The sequence below is a fragment of the Sus scrofa genome, chromosome 8, assembly GCF_054392235.1.
Source record: "Sus scrofa isolate SSC_HxYL_T2T_F1_AM1 chromosome 8, Sscrofa_HxYL_maternal_Yorkshire_Landrace_v2.0, whole genome shotgun sequence".
Taxonomy (NCBI): Eukaryota; Metazoa; Chordata; class Mammalia; order Artiodactyla; family Suidae; genus Sus; species Sus scrofa.
The window spans coordinates 51,091,091-51,113,213 of NC_139390.1; the positions used below are offsets into that span (position 1 = coordinate 51,091,091).

The following is a 22,123-nucleotide window of genomic DNA, read 5'->3' on the forward strand; positions in this document are numbered from 1 at the left end:
TTCATTCTAAATATTTCCATTTTTATTTCAGTATTTATGTGGTATTAGATTAAGTAAATGACTACCAAATGACTGCATATTTAATTTTTTTTTAATTTGAAAAATTATATCTGGAATCTTTATAAATCATATGATTATCGTTGTTTGTGAAGATTATTTATACTTTTCATGTTTATGAGATGGAGTCCTATTTGTCAGAACTTTATAGTGAAGTATTACATTAAGAAAAATTCATTCTATATTTAATTTTTGACAATATTTTACTTAAAATTAGTTTGGGTTCAGTTTTACCAATACTTTTTTTTTCCCAGTGACACATTGCTAATAAGATGAAAAATAATAAAGTCATGCTATTGTGTTTCCTACCTAAAATGACTGATTTCTGTCATGATATGATAATTCAAGTCCATGGCAATTATGCATTTGTTTCTATAAAGCTTCCACTTTTCTTCATTAAATGGTATTTCTAATTAAGGGCAGAATTATGCAGAATATCATGCAATCTCTGCTTAGAGAGCTTTAATTTAATGTATTTCAGATATCTGAAATGGTAAAACTCCCAAGGACTTGCTCATACATTTCAAATTTATTATTTCTGTTTAATTAAATTCACATAAGCTCTTAGGCAATTAAGTTTTTAAGAGAAATTTCTAAGTGATGTGAAAGATTACAGGGATGGAGGGACAAAAGTGAAATTTTCCAATACTGGTTACATACTATTTTATATAAAACAAAGACAGTGAGGAAGATAAATTCTTTCTCATAAGAGATAAAATAGCTATTACCAATTAAGAAAATGCATTTGAAGCAATTACTGAAAAATAATAGCAGTCACTTTATTCCTATTTTGAATTTCCCTTGCCTGCCAAATTTAAGTGTGGACTTCTACTCCATAATTTATGCACTAAATCTGCTTTATTTTTTTTTCTTTTTCTTATTAATAGGTCCACATGCTAATTTTTGAAAGTCTAAATGACTCCCAATTCTGAAATCCGGAGATAAGCCCTTTTATTTTCTCTGCATGTATGTATTGATAGATATGGCAATGCAGTTTGTTTTAAAGATTGAAATTTATAATATCTTCTGATATAATAGAGAATAATTAGAAGACATAAAATTGTGTGCACCTCATTTTCAGTTATAAATAGGAAAAAAAGCACCTTTCCTTGCAAGATTTTTATCATGACTAAATGAGCCAATTTAATATCCATATTAACATTGTGTCCATCATGTGTTAGGCACTCAAAAATGTTAATTCCTCAACATTATTTCTTATTTTACAAATTTGATTTCAAAATCTATAATCTCTGTGTTTTCGGATATGAAGAATATGTTAGTTGTGGGTTATGGGAAAGTGTAACAAAACAGCAGAAATTGAACTTAAAATATCAGTGAGTCCTGATAAGTCTAAAGCTTTTCTTATAGAGGAAATGTCATAGTCTAAGCAGAAATATGACTATAGTGATGAAACTGATTAAAGGAAACATATGAATGGAAACTCCATGTTTAAAATTATGTCTCAAGAAAAATTAATATATATAACATAATGAGTATAATTATTTTACTTCCTCAGATTAACCAAAGATAAATGACAGTCATATTAGTTTTAATGTTCAGAGCACTGCCAAAAAGGACATTTGAAATCACTTTACTCTTTAAGTGTAACATTAAATCCCGATGAAATTTAAGTTTGAATTTTATAATGCATCTCAATCTGAAACCTCCATTTCTAATTAGTAATTTATTCCTTTTAACTTCCTGTCAGGTCAGCACTGCCAATCTTAAGCCCAAGATCTCTGTTTGTCACTTAATTCATTTCTAATGTCAAGATGCAGACTTGTTAATGGACAGCCATGCTCTTCTACTGTCTAGACGTGCAAAAAAAGTCACTGGTCTCAAGAAACAGTAAAGCTCTATATTTTATTGACTGCTTAGCATATTCAACTCAGTAATATTTATTGAGAGCTTCCTATGCAGATAGCATTTTGATATTCATTACATGGTTATGAAACAGGAATTAAGAAACACAGTGAACAAATCTTGGCATTTAAGGAAGGAACTAAGGAAGCATGTACAAAGATGTGTTATATAAAGTAGAAAGAAATTATATTAATGAAACAGTTAAATCTAAGTTTGTTTTATTTATGGAGATTGGTGACTTTTACGGCACATTCAGGAAAGCAGAACTCCCTGGTGGTCTAACAGAAATCCCAGCACAAGGGATTTGTCTCCTTTTTTTTTTTTTTTTTTTTTTTTAAGTTTTACTTAAGTATAGTTGATTTACAAGGTTGTGATAATTTCTGTTGTACAACAAAGTAATTCAGTCATACATATACACATACACATTCTCTTTCAGATTATTTTTCCATATCAATTATGATAGAATATTGGATAGAGTTCTCTGTGCATTACAACAGTTCCCTATTGGCCAATCATTCCATATGCCTTCTTCCTTTTTCAAGTAGCCTCTCTGCCTATGAGACAAAATCTTGATCTTCACCTCTGTTTTCTACCCCAAGTTACAATAAATACTTCCAATGATATATTTTATTAGAAAAGAATCAGAGCATTACAAGAGATTATAGGAAAATCAGCCAAGTTATAGATCATTTACATTTTTTAATGAGTCTAGCCTCTTTAAACAAAAGAAAATAATTTTTTTTTCAAGCCCTACAGGTATAAGTTTTGGGTTTGAATCAGTTCATGCCAAAATTATTGAGGAGTCTGGCTCCTGGTCAGAAACTGAGGTGGGATCTTTCTAGCCTGACCAGAAGCAGTGACAAAGGCTTTACAGAGCAGGCCTCCCAGTGGGAAGCTGGCCTCCTCACATCAGCCTTGGTGTACAGCCCCTACAAGGCCATGTCTCAGGGGAGCAGCAGTCAAGGATCCAGGATGACTGGGCATGGACCTTTAAGAGCCCAAGCTCCCCCCCACCCCTGCTCCCCCATGGGGAGGCATCTTCATCAGGAACTCCCCATAGCAGATGCTGTCCTGAGACCTCTTTATGGGGAAAGGAAGGAGGTATGGTGAAGACACCTTTTTCCACACTGATTCAGTATTTGCTCTCCTAGCCCTTACCCTTTCCCCCTGTTCTCCCCCAGGTCCAGAACGCAGCAGGATCCCTTTGTTCAGCCTCTCTCAGCACTGAGTGACCAGCCTGACCTTTAACTGGTGCCATTTCCTGGGGAAAAAAAGTGGAGCAATGGGAGAGTCAGCCCTTTCTCTAATTTAGCCTCTAGCTTGCCTTTTGGCACTGAGTGACCCAAGGCTTGCAAATTACTTTCATTTTGGCTTTTTTGTGTCCTTTAGCTACTATGCTACTGCAACTCAGCTCAAGTCTTGAAGTTATTTATTGTCTTTGAGCCTTTCTTGTCTGATCAACCAGATAGTGAAACCTTTTCCATTATAAGCATGTGATGATATAAATGAGTTTCTTAGGATACAACTGAGAGTACTGGCAATTTCAAACCCATAATTATCACTGGAAACCTGAAGGATATCCAAAACAGTAAATAACAGTGATGGAATGTATGAATCATTTTCCATTTTTGTTAAATAAGCTTTTATAAATGGATAATAAATTTTGTCTTCTCAAACTATATATATATTTTTATAGGATGTTATTGGAACATTTCAAAGTCAACATATTTATGTGTAAACCATATTCTAATTAATTTTTTTGCTACACCCTCAGCATGCAGATGTTCCTGAGGCAGGGATGGAGCCTGCACCACAGAAGTGACCTCAGTCAAAGCAACGATAATGCTGGATCCTTATTGCACTGTGCTACCAAGGAACTCCAAACAATCTTCCAATTTCAGCAAGAAACCAACTCACAAGTTTCTTCCTCTTTCACCAATATTTCTATCATTCTTTGAATAGCTAGGACTCAAGCTTTTAAGTCATGTTATGTTCCTGCATTCACCCTTATCTGTTGACAGAGTTGCTTCACATGCATTTGTGAGAAAACAGACCCTCACTTTCTATCTACCTGTTCTTTTAATAGGAACCTGATGCAAAATGCCATCTGGCTTTATTTCCAACATTTCCATAACACATTTGCTCAATAACAAACAAAACTTATAGAAATAAATTCCTTACAGGCCAAGTTAATAATTGATTAGATGCACATAGGCATTTTTCAGTATTGATTTAGTAGGGAAAACCTCATTCCCCACTAGCACCTTGTTTTAAGAGCCAGTAAAGCAATGAAATTAGTTGATTCTATGCCTCCAGAATATTATGTGTCCACTGCTGCCTTCATTATAACACCACATACTTCTTGAGAATTATTCTAATTCTTCTCATCCTTCAAGTCTCAAGTCTGAACTCTCTCCTTAATGTTTTTAAGTCCAATAATTCATAATCTGTTCTTCTATCAATAATGTATGTGACCCATAACACTAATTTGGAGCTTGACACTATGTTATTATATCTATTTAACAATACTACCAGTATTCACAGTGATAAACAACTTTAATGACAAATTAAAACTTCTAAAGTATATCAATTATTAATTTAAGAAGTATAGTTTCAGATTTGAACTAGTGTCTGGATAAATTAAAGCAAATTGTATAAGACATTTCAGTATATTATTTAAGTGGGAACTCAGGTAGGGTGTTCCCTTTGAGTCTTGATTTATTTAATCCTATTACTTGTCATTTAAGGTGACCTTCAATTTAGAAATATGTTGAAGCTATAATTGGTTCATATAAGACTTATTTTAGTATGTGGCAAGATCACCTCTAACTTCAACAAAAACCACCCTCTTTAGCTTCTTGACATTGCACTGTACAGGGGTATTTTTAAACAATGGGGTGGGGGGAGAATTCAAGTAAACATGGTGGCAATGGTATATTTAGACATCAGTGTATACTTTTTTAAGTTCTGAAAATTTACATCAAAGGCTAATAACTTTTTCTAAACAAATTACATGACAATATATACCTTTTTTGGTTAATTCAATTGTATTATTTCAACTGTTCTACACATTGCAACTTGTATATTCTACCATGAATTTGTGACAAAAAAAATATATTTCATGTGATATAAAGAGTTTGAGATATACAAAATATTTTCCTATCTATTGTTTTGCATTTGTTTTTGTCAGAAAGTGGATATCACACATAATTATGACATTCAGTGGAGAGACATATTTTTTCTAACTTATTCAAAAGTTGTTTTTTTAATCCTTTGATTAGTAAAATATTCAAATATAATAAGATGCAATCATATTAGTAAATGAACAAGGGCATTGAAATGAGGACAAAAGGAACAGCTTAAAAGCCCCGGAAGGAAAGGAGAAATAAATATGATTAAATTGTTACTTTTTACCTGGTGTTAATCTAAAGATAGATATTCCCTTTAATATGATTTTTTCTGCAAATATGTAAGGAAAGTTGCTGAAATATTATTTTCCTTGCAAATAAGAAGTTTATGAATTAGAGATACTTCATGTATTGCCAACATCTTGTTACCTATGAAATAATAGATCAACAATTTAAATGTTTCATGAGTGCAAATCTCTGTTAGACCAGGGTTAAGGTCTTTTAAATGTCTTAAAATGGGAAAAAATATTTCGGATCCTTCCAACTTTATCCCACACAAAAAGCTGTCTCTAATACCTAATTTTATCACTAAATTGTATAAATAATAGTTCCTCTTTTATTTAGTTAAATTTGCTGAAAGTAAAAAGCACATCTTACCGAAAGTATCAAACTGGCATAGTAAAGAAACGACAGATGTATGGAATTTAAAGCTTGGTTGAGGCATAATTTTTAAAAAGTTAAAACACAATTCTCATATAAATACAAAATAAACATGAGGCAAAGGTATATTTATCTCATTAATGAGATAACCAGTAAGATGGTCAAGCTAGTTCAAAGTCCATTTGAGCAGTAGAGAACTGCATAATTTGGTTCAGACATGCAGAAATGTTTGTTAAGTTAATGTCCTATAGGGCAATAAACAACTATTTTGTAGCTGTCTTTTCTATACAACAGAAATCATTTGCATCTTTTTTGGCAAACATATATACAAATTAACACGCATATTCACAGATTCTGTGTCCTAATCTGTAACTAAGGGACAAAAAGTGGTACAATCTAGAGAATTAAATAATACTTAGGTGGGAATATTAGACCACACTCCAATACTTTTTTTTTTTCAACATGATTTTGAAAGACATGTTGTTACATATCTTTCTAATGCCATTGATACAATTAAGTAGTATTATCCAGAAATGACCCTTTAATCACCCTGACCCCGAATGAGAACCAAGGTCATAATATATAATTGCAACCATGTTTGTCCCAGTTTATTACTCTCTAAAAAGTAAGTTCTTTTTCACCTCATACATTACATACAACGGATTAGGGAAATCCATTGAAGATTGTCTTTATTTTTCATAAAAGTCAAAATAAATTTTACAACTGTAAGCTCTGGAATCATAGATTATAAAATAGCTCCTCTGTTGTAAACTCATACAAATCTGCCAATTCTTTGTAAATACCTTTGATAAAGATATTGAAGAGGCATTTTCAATTAAATCACTAGACTTAAGTACATTATAGTGGAATAGAAATGAATAAAATAAGAGAGGCATTGATATCTTCCTTTTGAACAATAGCTGGCTTATTATTTTTAGACAAAATTTGTAGTAAAATTACAATGCATTTTCCCCACTGAAAGTGGGTTTTATAAACATGATAATGTCAGTATAAATATGCTTGAATATTGGTTATGTAAATTTAAGAATGTTTACTAGGGTTATCTGTCATAAATATAATTCATTTTCAGGAAGAAAGCAGTAATTTATAAGCAGTTGCCAATCAACATACTTTACTAACACAACTTCGATTGATTTCACATGCTTCTGCATGAAGTTCCTTCAGTGATTAAAAAAAAAGGTCCTTATTATTTGTGATTTTATTTCCTTGTCTGATGTTGAATAGTGTATACTGTTAGGAAGAAAATATACATCTCTAAAGTTTGCCAAAACCTTGATAGTTGAACAGAAATAAAATAATAAATCCTTGAAGGAAAAACAAATTGGATAATATTTTATAAATCTTTTTCTCTCTGGTTAATCATTTTCTAACAGCCTTCTTAAATTTCCCTGTCTAAAACACTGAGTACTCAGAAATACAATGTTGATAGAATATATGGATACTGATACACCCATAGAACAGAAATATCTACAATACTGCTTATTTTGAATAAAATTGTAAGTTTTGCTTTTTGCAGAAAAGGGCAAATAAGAAAAATAAGAAATGACAATCATCATTAAAGTGATTGATAAAAAAGTCCCCATCTATTATGCCTTTAATTATGCAATAAGATTTTGATTTTAAACCCTATGATTTTTGGTGGTTGTGAATCAGTTATCTAGCTATCATTTTTCCTTAGTTTTTTTTTTTAAATATATTTTGTAACAAATATATATCTCACAAGCTGAGCATTATTTAAAAAGTTAGGAATAAAGTTAACTGTAACTAGAGGGCAATGAAAATTATCCAGTGAAATCAATGGTATATTTTTTAGGAAGTTGTAAGATTTTTCTTTTAATAAATGAATATTTACTCAAACATATACATAAACAACAAACATACATTTCAGATTCTTCCATTATGAAGTGGTCAATATTTAATCTCACCTCACTTTTTATGGATTTTCATAAAATGAAAATAATGATAATAATAGAAATTGAAAAATTTAAGAAGGAAGCTATATATCTTTGAGTGGTGCTTGCTATTTTCCTTTGCAATGTTGCTTAAAATCGTATGGACATATTATTTGTTTATAGTTCTATCTGCATATATAGACCAAAGTGACTGGAGAAAGATAAAGTACAAGAATAATTTTGGGAGTTCCTGTTGTGGCTCAGTGGTTAACGAATATGACTAGCATCCATGAGGAGACAAGTTTGATCCCTGGCCTTGCTTAGTGGGATAAGGATCTGGCATTGCTATAAGCTCAGGTGTAGGCCAGCAGCTACAGCTCTGATTTGACCCCTAACCTGGGAATCTCTACCATATGCCATGAGTGTGGCCCTAAAAAGCAAAAACAAACAAACAGACAAACAAAAAAAAAGAATTATTTTGAACCACAATTACTAAGTTAAACCATTATACCATTAAAAGCCACCTTAAACTTATCGTATATGGGTATAGATATGTTGGTTTGCATAGGTCTCGTTTTGACAAGTAAATGAGTTAATAATATATGTTTAAAAAATGACAATTTACAATGGTGTGTAAATATTAAGTTCGCATCACCTGTTATCATGTGTTATATGTTATAAATGTAAGTGTACAGTCTAAAATCAAAATCTGGTTTTATCTGATATATTCAAGCCTTTTATTAATCTACTGCCTTCAGTTACTCTACAACATAATAAGGACAGGCACATCTCTAAATGCACCACATCATTTCAAGCCCACTATACCCTTTCTCGAGAATTCCTACTGACCACTCCTTCATGTAGCTATCATCTAAACTGCCAGACTAGCAATCTCTGGTGGCTCAGTGGGTTAATGAGCCAGCATTGTCACTGCTATGGGTCTGGATGCCTCTGAGCTGTGGGTTTAATCCCTGGCCCTAGAACTTCTGCATGGCATGGGTACAGCAAAAAATACAAATTCAAAAAACAAACTACAAGACTCATGTATTCCTAAGTCCTCCATGACTCTGAAAACTTAAATTTGACTTCTCTATTCTGTTATTCATACATTTGTACAATATATATTACATTTTATATAATAAACAATGTAATATTATATATTATATGTAATATACAAACATATATTTATGAAATTGTTTCACATTGCGCTATTAAAAGTAATGCACTCATTTTCCTTTTTGATTCCTTCTATCTGTGAGATTTTGATGACCAAAATGACATCTCTTATAGGTATATCTTCACCATTTAGCTGAGTGCTTAGAAAAGTGTAGCTTTTCAATCAATATTTGGGGAATGCATAAAGATTAAACAATGACCAAATATGTGTTTCCCCTCATCTTATTTTTTTTTAAACCCACCTTATTGCATATGAGGAGATTAAATTGAAACTGTGGTAAAAAATCAATATGCTTAATGAGAAATGTTATTACAGAAATTGAATCTAGAAATTGTTGAGCTGTGCTAGGCTTAAATGATTGACTGCCAATAAACATCAGTTGATTGATAATCTTTGATGTGGCTAAGTAAAAAATATCCCTAGCAAGGTTTTAAATATTAAAAGCCCACAAATAAACTCAAAAATGCAGAAATGTTAATATAAGAAACAACACCATGTCATTTGTTATTTGAGTATTTCAAAATTATTGAGCATCTCCTGTGTCAGTTTAGCACTAACATCATAACACAAAGTTGAACAAGCAAAAGTCTTTGTGCTCAGAGTTTCTAGTCTAGAGCAGAAGAGCAAATATTATTTATTAATAATACATATATATAATTAATTTTTAAAAATTATAGCCACATACATGGCATATGGAAGTTTCTGAGCCTGGGACTGAATCTGAACCACAGCTGTGACCTACACTGCAGCTGTGGCCATGCTGGATCCTTTGACCCACTGTGCTGGGCCAGGGATTGAACACATACCTCCACAGCAACCCAAGCCACTGTAATCAGATTCTTGTCTTCTTTTTTTTTTTGTCTTTTTAGGTCCGCACCCTCAGCACACAGAGGTTCCCTGGCTAGGGGTCTAATTGGAGCTACAGCTGCTGGCCACAGCCACAGCCACAGCAACACAGAATCTGCATCTGCAACCCATGGCATTGCTCAAGGCAATGCCAGATCCTTAACCCAATGAGCGGGGCCAGGGATCAAACCCGCATCCTCATGGATCCTAGTGGGGTTTGTTAACCACTGAGCCACGACAGGAAATCCTGTAGTCAGGTTCTTAATCCACCATGCCATGGCAAGAAGTCTTAATTTATTGTGATACACTAAGTACTATAGCTGCTAGACAAAAAATAACAAATCAAAATTTAGTTAGATAAAACAAATGTTTGTCTATTTTAAAAGGACAACGGAATGTAGGCAGATGAAATGGCCAAGGGAAAGTTTTCCAAAAGAGAGAAGAATGCTTTCCACAAAGGTAGTAATAACACAACACAGAGAACAGCTAGTGTTTTGCAACATTTGTAGTAAAAAGTAAATATGGATGGCGAGTAGGAAAAATTAATAGAGAATAGGCTTTTTAGAACACATTAATAATTTTTTCTTCTTCCTGAAACTCTTAAGAAGCCATTAAAGGGTCTTAAAGTGAAAAGAGAAATGTCCAGATGCAAATTTTATGAAGCTATGTCTGGCTGAAATTTTGTGTGTGTGAGTGTGTGTGTCTTTTTAAGGCTGCACCTGCCACGTATGGAGTTTCCCAGGCTAGCGGTTGAATTGGAGATGTAGTTGCTGGCCTACACCACAGCTCAGGGAAACGGCAGATCCTTAACCCACTGAGCAATGTCAGGAATCAAACCGCATCCTCGTGGATACTAGTCGAGTTGGCTAACCACTGAGCCACTCTGCGAACTCCTGTATGGCTGAATTTCGAGTTAAAGGCCTGTCTCAGTTGGCAAGGATGAAGTTGGAAGGTGAGAGATGATATATGCTTAAACTAAGGCAGTTGTAGTGGAAATGAGATGACAGAGAGGTTTGAAATAAATAAAAAGTTAAATTCACAAGGTTTTGTGACATATTAGACTTTGGAACAAAATTGAGAGAGAACTCCAGCAGGACTCAGTTTTTGTTTATGTTTAAATGGAATAGGAAACACATCAGTGTTGTCTGCTTTGGCATAAAGATGTCTTGAATTTGGCACATTCTGATGAAGAAAATAGCACTTAGAGAAATTTCAAGTAGAAGTATAATTTGGAATGTATCGACTTAAACATAATAATTGAAGCCCCAGGTTCAGAGATATAATAATAAAAATAAAAACATGCTTCATCACTTTAAGAATCTGTATAGTTATTTGGCCATGGTTCTTATTGAAAGAAAAATATGTTGCAGCGAGGTCATATTTCCATATTACTACTCCTCATAAGCTTATTTAAATAACATGATCTTCCATAATTTTGAAAACTGACCCTAACATTAAAAATTAAAAAATATGAGATACTCCACGAACTGATCTGTGAACATTTATTTCACTCATTCCTTTATTTGCTATTTTATCTTTATACACTGCTATTTGCAAGAGTAGTTCCAAAAGAATGGGACCGAAGACATTTAAAAATGTTTTTAAATGACTGATTTTAAGACTTTTTTTGAGAAGTGAATTGTAAAATGCAGTGATATATTATATCAGCAGAAAAAGAAAGTAATTTAGAAATAATACTCATTTTCAAGCGGCACACTCTTGGGCAATATTTATGTTCACAGGCAATTTCATCATGTTAACAATTAGTAATGAATCTGCATAACATATATTTAGGTGCAAGATGAATGCACGTTGCCTGTTATATAATCGTGGAAGAAATTCAACTTCCTCAGCCATGCCAAAGCTTCCTATTTGATTTGGCCTGGAGGATTCTGTATCATAAATATTCTCTGATTTCACTTGGACTTTAAGAGCCACAATGGCTTTGGGTTTATAATATAAATGAATTAGCGATAAAAATTACATGATGAATGATGTATTATATTACAAACATTAAATGCCTGAGTATTTAGTTGAGGGAGGAAAATAAATGGATTGTTTATAGTCTAGAGAAGAAAAAAGTCAATATCTTCCTTTTATTATTATTATTATTATTATTTAGCTTCCTTTAAATAACTAGTTTTAATGGCATACTCTAATATGTTCCATAGAGGAAGACAACATTGTAGGGTCATAAAAAAGTTAAAAATAAATCTTGCTAATTAAATTGTTTTCACCAGTGTTACATACTTTCAGCTCTGTTATCAGTGAATAGCCTAAAGGGTAAATTTGTCCCTTTCATATATTAGAACTTTAAAATTCACACATTTAAAGGGAAAAGTTATTTTCAAACTGCTTTAAATATAAAAAATTGAGTTACAGAGACTTTTTAGTCTCTGGAAGCTAAGTATGACTTAGGGATTTTACTTCTAAATTTGAAGCATAGTACATATTCTGAAACATTTTTACCAGAATAAGGTATAAAATTCTATATTAAACATTTAATGGCTTTAAAAATCCAGACAGACAAATGAACATTTCATTTCTTATCCTTCGATATGTTATCTCAAAGTGCTAGTTTTGTCAGTTACACACTAGAAAATTAGCATTAAAAAAATGATATAATATGGCAAGCTGCCACACCAGGAATTGGATCCTGATTGAATTAAAATACTCCCTTTTTTTATTGTCCATGATTTTTTTTTCCAGAAGAATGCTTTGCTTTAAATGGAGATCAACTGTACATGGTGAGAATCACTTCAGATAGTTGCAGGGGTAGAACTATCTTTTAAAAAGATCAGAAGGAAGGATCATTGGACTGAATACAAAAAAAAAAAAAAAAAAAATTAGTGTAATATTTAAGGAACAGACTATAAAAGCAAAACAAATAAATAAATTGAAGGCTAATGCAACTAGGAAAGGATCTAAAGTGTGCAGAGTTGTTCGAATTTGAATTTAGAGGGATATTCATATTTAATCAATGCAGAAGGACAGAGGATAAATAAAACATCTTAGATGGCCTTGTAAAGAGAGGTCAAGATTATTCTCCTGATGCTCTTTTATAACAAACGACTGAGCAGTATGCCCAGCCAAATGATTGCATTTACCAGCCTCTCTGGTGTAGTTATTGCCACTATGGCACATGGATGACCTATAAATAGTGTGGGCCTTGCAGGAATAAGTGCCATTTATCTCTCACCTGTTCTGTACTACTGTGAGCCTAGATGATAGTTGATCAAATGTAGATTGGTGGCTGGAGTTCCTACAGCTCCCTTGAACCCTAAGATGATGTTGGAGATGAAATCCACGCTCTTGGAATGGCAGAAAAGATAGGAAATTGAGTTTCAGATGTTTCACAGAAGAATCCCATCATCTGTGGTCAGTATATTTTATGAAAGTATAAACTTCTGTCCGTTTAATGCACTATTTTTTCCAGTTTTCCTTTCAGCGCTAGATGTAATGACTAACACAGGTTAGGTAGAATAGGAAGAAAAAATCCTAGAATAAATACTGACATGCGAAATTGAAAGGAAATCTACAAAGCCAAGGGCTTAAATTTACATGAACTTTTAGCATTTCAAACTTTTCATCTCAGTGATATAAGCCATAGTAACAGTAACTTTTTTTTTTTTTTTTATTTGCCACATTAGGCCATAGCCTAATGCAGTATTCAAGCAAACGAGTTTCAGGTAAATAGAGTGCCAGATGTAACAAAATATTGATACCCAATTAAAGCTAAATTTCTTAGCGACAAGAATGATTTTTATATGGGTATATCCCATGGCACATTTGGTATAGACCTAGAGTAAAAATTGATTTATTACATATCTGAAATTCAAATTAAGCTGAGTTCTGCATTTTATCTAACAAGTAACTTGTAAGGTTATTGAAAGTCTTAGTAATATTAATTATATTAGGTTATTTTAAAAAAATAATATTTTCATGGTTATTCAGTGTGATTCACGATATTCAATGTGATTCACAATGCCATATCAAAGAATCAAGCTACCAATAGTGGTAAGAAAATAACATATTTTGTTGAGCACCTCTTATGCATCATATAAATTTTATAATAATACCTTCTTTACAGATGAAGAGACAGAAGCTTAAGTTCACTCAATCTGTTGTGATCACATAGCTAATAAGTATCAAAACTAGGACCGGAATCTAGGTTGGTATGACAATTCAATTTCAATGTTAAATATAGACGAGTTGTAATATAACCTAATGAATGGTGGAAAATTACAGATAATAAAAATAAGATACAAAAAATTTTAGGCCTATTTTTCCTCAGATAAAACAAAGGAAAACTCAGCAGAAATTGGCACAACATTGTAAATCAGCTATACTTTAATACAAAAGTTAAAAAAAAATTAAAAAATCGAACAAAGGTAAACAAAAATTTTGTTATCAAAAGATGTACCCAAAATAATCTTGGTAAAGTCAAGACATCCCCCAAAGTGCTATATTTCAAGTCCTCTCTTTCCTTCATTTCTGACTATCAATCTTGTCAGTCAGTTCTATCTTTTACCCACATTTCTCTCAATTCTATATCTTTGTCTTTATGTTCACCTTGCCTCCCATAATTGTGCTTCTTTCCTGAAATGAAATTGCAAACCAGGAGCCAGCTGGAGACAATGAGGTCAGTAGGAAAGTCTTACTCCGACCTCATTGTCCTCATCTCCATCCCCTGGTCATAGCTGATCAGACCAGGATCAGCACTTAGGCTCAGTAGGAAAAATACCAGAGCTGAAGCCAATTGTCTTTTTCAGGAATTTGGGCAGAAAGAAGACTGAAGACAAACATACCCCCAAAATGGATGAATATATGATATCTGTGGAAATGTAATGGTATAACTTTAAATCTGGGATTAACATGAGATTGCTAATAGAAAGATACAAAAAAAGCATTATAAATTTAACGACATAATAGAAATTAAACCCACTTGTGTGAAAATAGACAATGTACTACTAAGGTATAAAAAATTGGCTCATATCTGAACTTTCTGACAGTCTTGTTTATAAACAAAATGAGAATATGTTTTGCTATAGTAAGACCATCTTGATTTTTTAACATGTCAAAAATCTATATGGCACAATGAAAAATATATTGTAAGGAGGTATAATTACAGGTATTTCTTAACATATTAAATCCAAAATATAATTAGACAACATTCATAGTGATGAACAATAGAAGCTATTTTTCTAGCTTCAAGAAGGAAAGGGATTTAATAAAGATATTAGGAAGGTCACAGAATAACCAGGAGAGCAGAGTGTCAGCTTGGGGAATACTAGCCAGGAAAGATGCACAAGCCACACACTGAGACTGGCCAGCTGGAGATCCCACGGAACACTGAACAACTGTAGAGACTTTCTGAAAGCAGAATACTGCAGTCACAGCACTCACCAGGAAGGATGGGTGGGCCGAATGGATTCTGTAAAGCACCTGCATTCTTCTGTCCTTGCTTACAAAATGAAGTCTGGTTTAGTATTTGCTTTATTAGAGTTTTATTCACATATCTGCTCCCTAACGGCCTAAATGGCTAATTAAATAAGAAATTTGTTTCTAGCTTTGGGGTCACAAACATCCAAGCATCGCCAAATATGTAAAGGGGTGTTCAAAAGGTATTTAGTAACCAAAAATCACATTAGATGACCACCAGAGACAGTGCTGAATATATGTATATAATACATAGTTTTTAACATGGTCTTATTTTAGCACACATTAATCCAGTAGAAAGAAGTATAAAGAAAAACACAATAAGTGCTATTTTCTGTTTTATGTCACATTTTGGTTATATTGGTAAATGCATTTAAATATATTTTGGTAATTTGGCAGGTGTTGTCATAGAAATTAATGAAAACACCAGGAGTATATTGGGAAGTTGAATAAATGGCCCTTTTTTCAAAGACATCTGTGGAAATTCTCCACAGTTTTATTTGAAAGGCTGGTAGGTTTGTGAACACTACAGATTATTAATGCTTTTTCGACTTAATTAAATGTGGCTTGAAATGAAATTGAAAGTTTCTAAATATTGGAAATTTTTTTAAGTTCTCAGTGTTTATCTGCTTTATGAAATGTATCCAAAATAACTTCATCCAATAAAAGTCAATTTACTGATGCCAGAATTCATCTAATATTTGTATATATTTTAGAGATATAACAACTATAATCATTCTTTTTGAAATTTAAGATTCTAGAACTGTCAAGATTAAGACAAATGTAAGTCAAATATAACAGTCAAAATTAAGCAAATTAATTTACAAGACTTATGCACAAGAATGTATCCACTTTTTCAAGTTGTCCATAGACTATCACTCTGTGAATATTGCTTACAACACACTCCCCCTTGTTCTTGAAACAGTTCAGATGAGCTTATTTTGAGATATTCAAATCTGAACACCATGGGCTTCTTTTAAGTAACAGTGGTAAACTTGATAGTAAGGATGACAATGAAAAGTAAAAGATTAAATGTAGAAAATGGTTTGAGATGTTTGTATAGAACTTACTTCCTCCCATGAACATACCAAATAGATCGATTCATCAACTCCCTCTGAAAAAGTCCTTAAACTTGCTGAACAGATTCTCCACAACAAAAGATAAAAGGACAACACTGAGATGGCAGAATAGCAGAGACACAGTCTCCCCAGAGAAGTTACAACCATCTCGGCAACCCCCAAACAAGAGGAAGCTCCCAATGACAAATGTCACACTGAGGAGTGAGGGGTTTGAGCCTCACCTCAGGCACCCCAAACCTTGGAACCTGCACTGGAAAGAAGAATCCCAAAAGTCCAGCTTTGCAAAACAGAGGGGCTTATGTTCAAGCTTATGTCCGAAAAAGGCAGTGGGACCTGGAAAGCCTGTTTTTATCACTTGCAGTCTCATATCAGGACCCAACACAAAAACACAAATTCAAAAAATGCCTAGACCATGCATGAAGGATATTTACTAGCTAATCTTAACATGTCCTCAGGGCACAGATGTCTGCTGGGGCTTCTTCTGGGGATGAAGGCACTGGCAGGCCCATCTTGTTCTTGAAACAGTTCTCACTCAACCATGGTAGAGCCAACCCTGGTGGACACCCATTTCTGTGCTCCCTCAACCTTGCTAGTACTTGTTGGCTTGCCGCATCCACATAAACTCCCACATACCCCACCCATGATTCTCATGTGGTCTTGCTGCAGCCAATGGGCTTATCCTGCCCTTGACTCACGTATAGCCTCACTGCAGCTCACGGTTTGCCACAGGCCCAAGTCACTCCCCCACCCCAGTCCCACCGGAGTTGGTGGATTTTCCCAACCAACAAGCCCTCCTGTGACCCTGATGAAGTTTTCAGGCTCACTTCAAACCCAGGCACCTCTGTGGCTCTTTTGAAGCTAGTGAGTACATGGAGTCCATTCAGAGGACACCCTTCAAGCACCTGGCTTGGATGGCAAAGATGACCTATATTTCTGAGCTCCATAGGATTGAAACAAATGGAGAGACAGTTCTTAGAAGGCTATCATCCCCAGGACACAACATAGACAGAAGACTAAAACACACCCCAGACTTTTTGGAACAAAGGACTATGTACTTGTCCTAGAGCATCAGCCTGATGAGACTTACCACATATCTAGAGGCTACAAAGGAGTTTTCAGGGAACACAGGCCAGAGATACCACCTTTGTGCTCTCCCTTGGCCTTGTTATAGCTCCCTGGTCCTCCCAGAAAGGACTTTATTCCCTCATCTAGAGCCCTGATTTTTGCAACTATCTATAAGGAGGCATCTTCAAACCACTTGGACTGGAGGCCAGCAGAGGTTATGAAGGCAGTCCCACAAGATTGTATATATTTGCATACGAGAACATGAGGAAACAAAGGAATATGTTTCAAACAAAAGAGCAAGGTAAAACCTGGGGAACGGGGGTAGCAAAACCTTAAAAATGGAGATTAGTAATTTACCTGATAAAGTTTTAGAAGTAATGGACACCAAACATGGCAGAAGAATGGATGAACAAGTGAAAACTTCAACAAAGACATATTAAAAAAATAAGAAAGTACCAAATAGCAGTCAGAAATAGAATATAATAACTTAATTGAAAAATCACTAGAAGAATTCAAAAGCAGACTTGATGAAATAAAGAATGAATAAGTGACCTGGAAGCCAGAACAGTCAAACTCCCCCAAACAAAGCAGCAAAAAGAAAAAAGAATTTAAAAAAATCTTAAATCACTTGTGGGATAACATTGAGCACATTAACATTCAGATTATAGGGGTCCCAGAAGGGAAAGACAGAAAGAAAGGTCCAGAAAATATATTTGAAGAAATACTGGCTGAAATCTTCCCTAACCTAGGAAAGAAACAGATATCCAGATCAGGAAAGCACAAGTCCCAAAAAGATGAGCTCTAGAAAATCTACACCAAGCACATTATAATTAAAACATCAAAAGTTAAAGAGAGAATTTTTTTGGTTCTTTTTTTTCTTTTTTAAGGCCACACCCACGGCATGTGGATGTTCCCAGGCTGGGGTCTAATTGGAGCTGTAGCTGCCAGCCTACCCCACAGCCATGGCAACTCGGGATCCAAGCCACGTCTGCGACCTACATCACAGCCAAAGGCAACACCATATCCTTAACCCACTGAGCAAGGTGAAGGATTGAACCTGCAACCTCATGTTTCCTAGTCGGATTTGTTTCCGCTGTGCCATGATGGGAATTCTGAGAATTTTAAATTTTAAGAAAAAAAAATACCTATTACATACAAGAAAACCCCCTTAAGAATATCAGCTCGTTTCTCAATAGAAACTTTGCAGGCCAGGAAGAATTGGCATGATATCAAAGTGCTCAAAAAAAAAAAAAAATCTAAAAAAGAATACTCTATCTAGCAAAGTTATTATGTTATCATTCAGAATGGAATGGAAGATCAAAAAGTTTTTCAGACAAGCAAAAGCTGAAGGAGTTAACCATCTCCAAATCAACCTTTTAAAAACTATTAGAGGAATTTTTTAAGTCAAAAAGAAAAGGTTCTAACTAGTCACAAGAAAATATAAGAGGAAAAATCTAACTGGTGGAGGCAAATGTATAGTAGCTGCAATGGATTAATCACTTATAAAGTGAGTATAAGACTTAAAAGACAGAAGCAGTATAATTAACTATAACTACTATAATTAGATAACAGATATGCAAAAGAAAATTATGCAAAATATGTCAAAAATATAAAATAATAAATGTAGATTTTAAAAAATTGTGTTTAAACTTGAATTGCTGTCACATTAAAATAGACTTTATGCAGTCTCTTATATGTGAATCTCACAGTAACAACAAAGCCAAAACTGTTATCTTACACAAAAGATAATGAGACAGGAATCTAGACATAACACTAAAGAAAGTCATCAGATCACAAGGTAAGAGAGGAAGAGAAGAAGAAAATAACAAAAAAGAACTATAAAACAGCTAATGGAGTTCCCACTGTGGCTCAGCAGTAACAAACCCAACTAGTATCCAGGAGGATGTGGGTTTAATCCCTGGCCTTGCTCAGTGGGTTAAGGATCCAGGATTGTGGGGACCCCTAGCAGCCCTAAGGAAAAAACAAAGCCAAAAACAAGTAATAAAGTGGCAATAAATATAGAGCTATCAATAAGGACTTTAAAGTAACCCCTCTACAAAATGTAATCAAAATATATTGAGTGACTCAAAGGATTGAAAAAAAAAAAAAAAAAAAAAAGACCAACTGACTTCAGATCTAAAGGCACACACAGACTGAAAGTAAGGAATAGAAAGACATGCAATGCAAATGAAAACCTAAAGAAAGCTGATGTAGACAAAGTAGAATTTAAGACAAAGTCTATAATAAAAGACAAAGAAGGACATTGCATTATGATAAAGTGGTCAAACCAACAGGCAGATATAATATCTATAAATACATATTGCAAATATATAATCACCCATCAAAAAGCACCTAAATATATGAAGAAAATATTAGCAGATATAGAGATGGAAATTGACAGCACTGAAAAAATAGCAGGGAACTTTGTATCTTGCTTACATCAGTGGACAGATCATCCAGAGAGAAATCAATAAGAAAACACTGGATTTAAAAAATACATTATTGCAGTTGAGCTTAATAAATATATACAGTAATAATTGCCAGAGAGGATGTGGAGAAAAGGGAACCCTTGTGCACTCTTATTGGGAATGTCAGCTAGTGCAGCCACTGTGGAGGACAGTATGGGATGCCTCATAAAATTAAAAATAGAGGAGTTCCCGTCGTGGCTCAGTGGTTAACAAATCCAACTGGGAACCATGAGGTTGCGGGTTTGATCCCTGGCCTTGCTCAGTGGGTTAAGGATCTAGCGTTGTCTGGACCTGTGGTGCAGGTTGCAGATGCAGATCGGATCCCATGTTGCTGTGGCTCTGGTGTAGGACGGCGGCTACAGCTCCGATTAGACCCCTAGCCTGGGAACCTCCACATGCCCGGGAGCAGCCCTAGAAATGGCAAAAAAGACAAAAAAAAAAAAAAATTTAAAAATAGAACTACCATATGACCCAGCTATTCCCCTTGTGTGTATTTATTCAAAATCATGAAAACATTAATTCTAAAAGATATATGCACTCCTATGTCCATTGCATCATTATTTACAATAGCCAAGATATGGAAGCAAATTGTTTATCCATCCATGGATGAATGGATAAAGAAGATGTTATATATATATATTACTCAGCCAAATATATGGAATACTACTCAGCCAAATAAAAGGATGGAAATGTTGTCATTTTAGATACCAGACCAGGGCTTTATACTAAGTGAAATAAGTCAAAGACAAATACAATATGATTTAACCTATATTTGGAATATAAAAAAAAATCTCAGAGCTATAGAGTACAGATTGGTAGGTATCACATTATAAACATTAATGTGGTTGGTAAAATAGGTGAATGGGGTCAATTGTATGACTATGGATAGTAATTTGACTTATTATAGTAATCACTTTGTTGTGTATACAAAGATTAAATTTTTCATCTTTTTACACCTGAAACAAACATAATATGTACCAATTTTACTCAGTTTTTAAAAAAGCATAAATGTAGATATGACAACCCATAATGCAAACCCAAGATGAGTTTATCTAGGGCCATACCTCTCAAAGAATCTTCAACGCTCTTGACATTTTGTGGGATTAAACATTATTCTCTATATACTCTGAGCAAAATTCCCAGATGTAAGCAAATTTAGAAAAATTTTATCAAAATTAAAGAAATAAATAAAATTAGAGTTTTCTTTTTTAAAGCATTCAAGGATATTAAACAACAATATCAGTAAAATGTAACAAATAAGAGTGACCCTCTTAATCCTGTGTTTTAGGGGTTTTTATGAAGCAGAAAATAATAGGTGGTTAGGTGATGCCTTTCTTGAGCAATAGTAAAGCATATCTAGTGTTTATATGCAAAGATATTATAGAACTTCAAAGTCACTAAGGCAGAGAATTGCCCCATTTCATGTTCAGGAATATCCCATAACATGTGATTTTTACTTCTTTTCAACATAAAAGATGATGTTCAGTTTATCATGCTCATTTTCAACAGATAGCATGTGAGGAACAGAAGTTCCTTGGAGTGTGTTCTTCTTCTGTTTCTTCTTTGGGTTTGTTACCTACTGAATTGAATTTAGATTCTGAATCTCTAGGAATAAAACTGAATGATGAAGTTTCTTCATTCAGGAAAAATAAACCATGTATTTGTTTTACTAATATTTATTGTTTCTGTTCCTGCTATGATGCAGTGGGTTAAGAATGTGACTGAATCTGGGGTTAATAGATGCAAACTATTGGATTTGGAATGGATAAGCAATGAGATCCTGCTATATAGCACTGGGAATTATATATCTAGTCACTTGTGATGGAGCATGATGGAGGATAATGTGGGAAAAAGAAAAATATGTATGACTGGGTCACTTCGCTGTACAGTAGAAAATTGACAGAACTCTGTAAACCAACTATAATTTAAAAAATAAATTTAAAAAATTAAAATCATTATTTAAAAAAAAGAATGTGACTGAAATGGCTCAGATTGCTGCAGAGGCATGGGTTTGATCCCTGGCCAGGCACAGTGGGTTAAAGGATTTGGTGTAGCCATAGCTGTGGCATAGGCTGCAGCTGTGGCTCAGATTCAATCCCTGGCCTGGGAAATTCCATATGCCACTGGTGCAGCAATTAAATTTTTTTTTATTTATTTAAATTGTTTCTAATATATTATGAAGTATTTAAAGAAAAAATCTGCCTTTACCCACTTTTACACTTCACAAGCTATACGGTGTTTGTTCAACTATAATAGCAAATATATTGTGATTAACTAATGGTAATTAGAGAAATTCTTAGAGCCAGACCTTTGTGGTTTAAATTGATGTGATCCCGCCAACACATAACCCTCTCACACATATACAAGTGATTTGGAAAATTTCAAATGACCTGTAAGTGCACCTTCTGGATAATAGGATGGATATGAC

The 22,123-nt window shown here is 33.9% G+C and overlaps 1 protein-coding gene across 4 annotated transcripts in view; it reads right to left on the reverse strand.

Annotated features, from left to right (window-relative positions):
• FSTL5 (follistatin like 5) overlaps positions 1-22,123 on the reverse strand; it is a 788,412-nt gene that overhangs the window by 225,045 nt on the left and 541,244 nt on the right. The window lies entirely within an intron of this gene.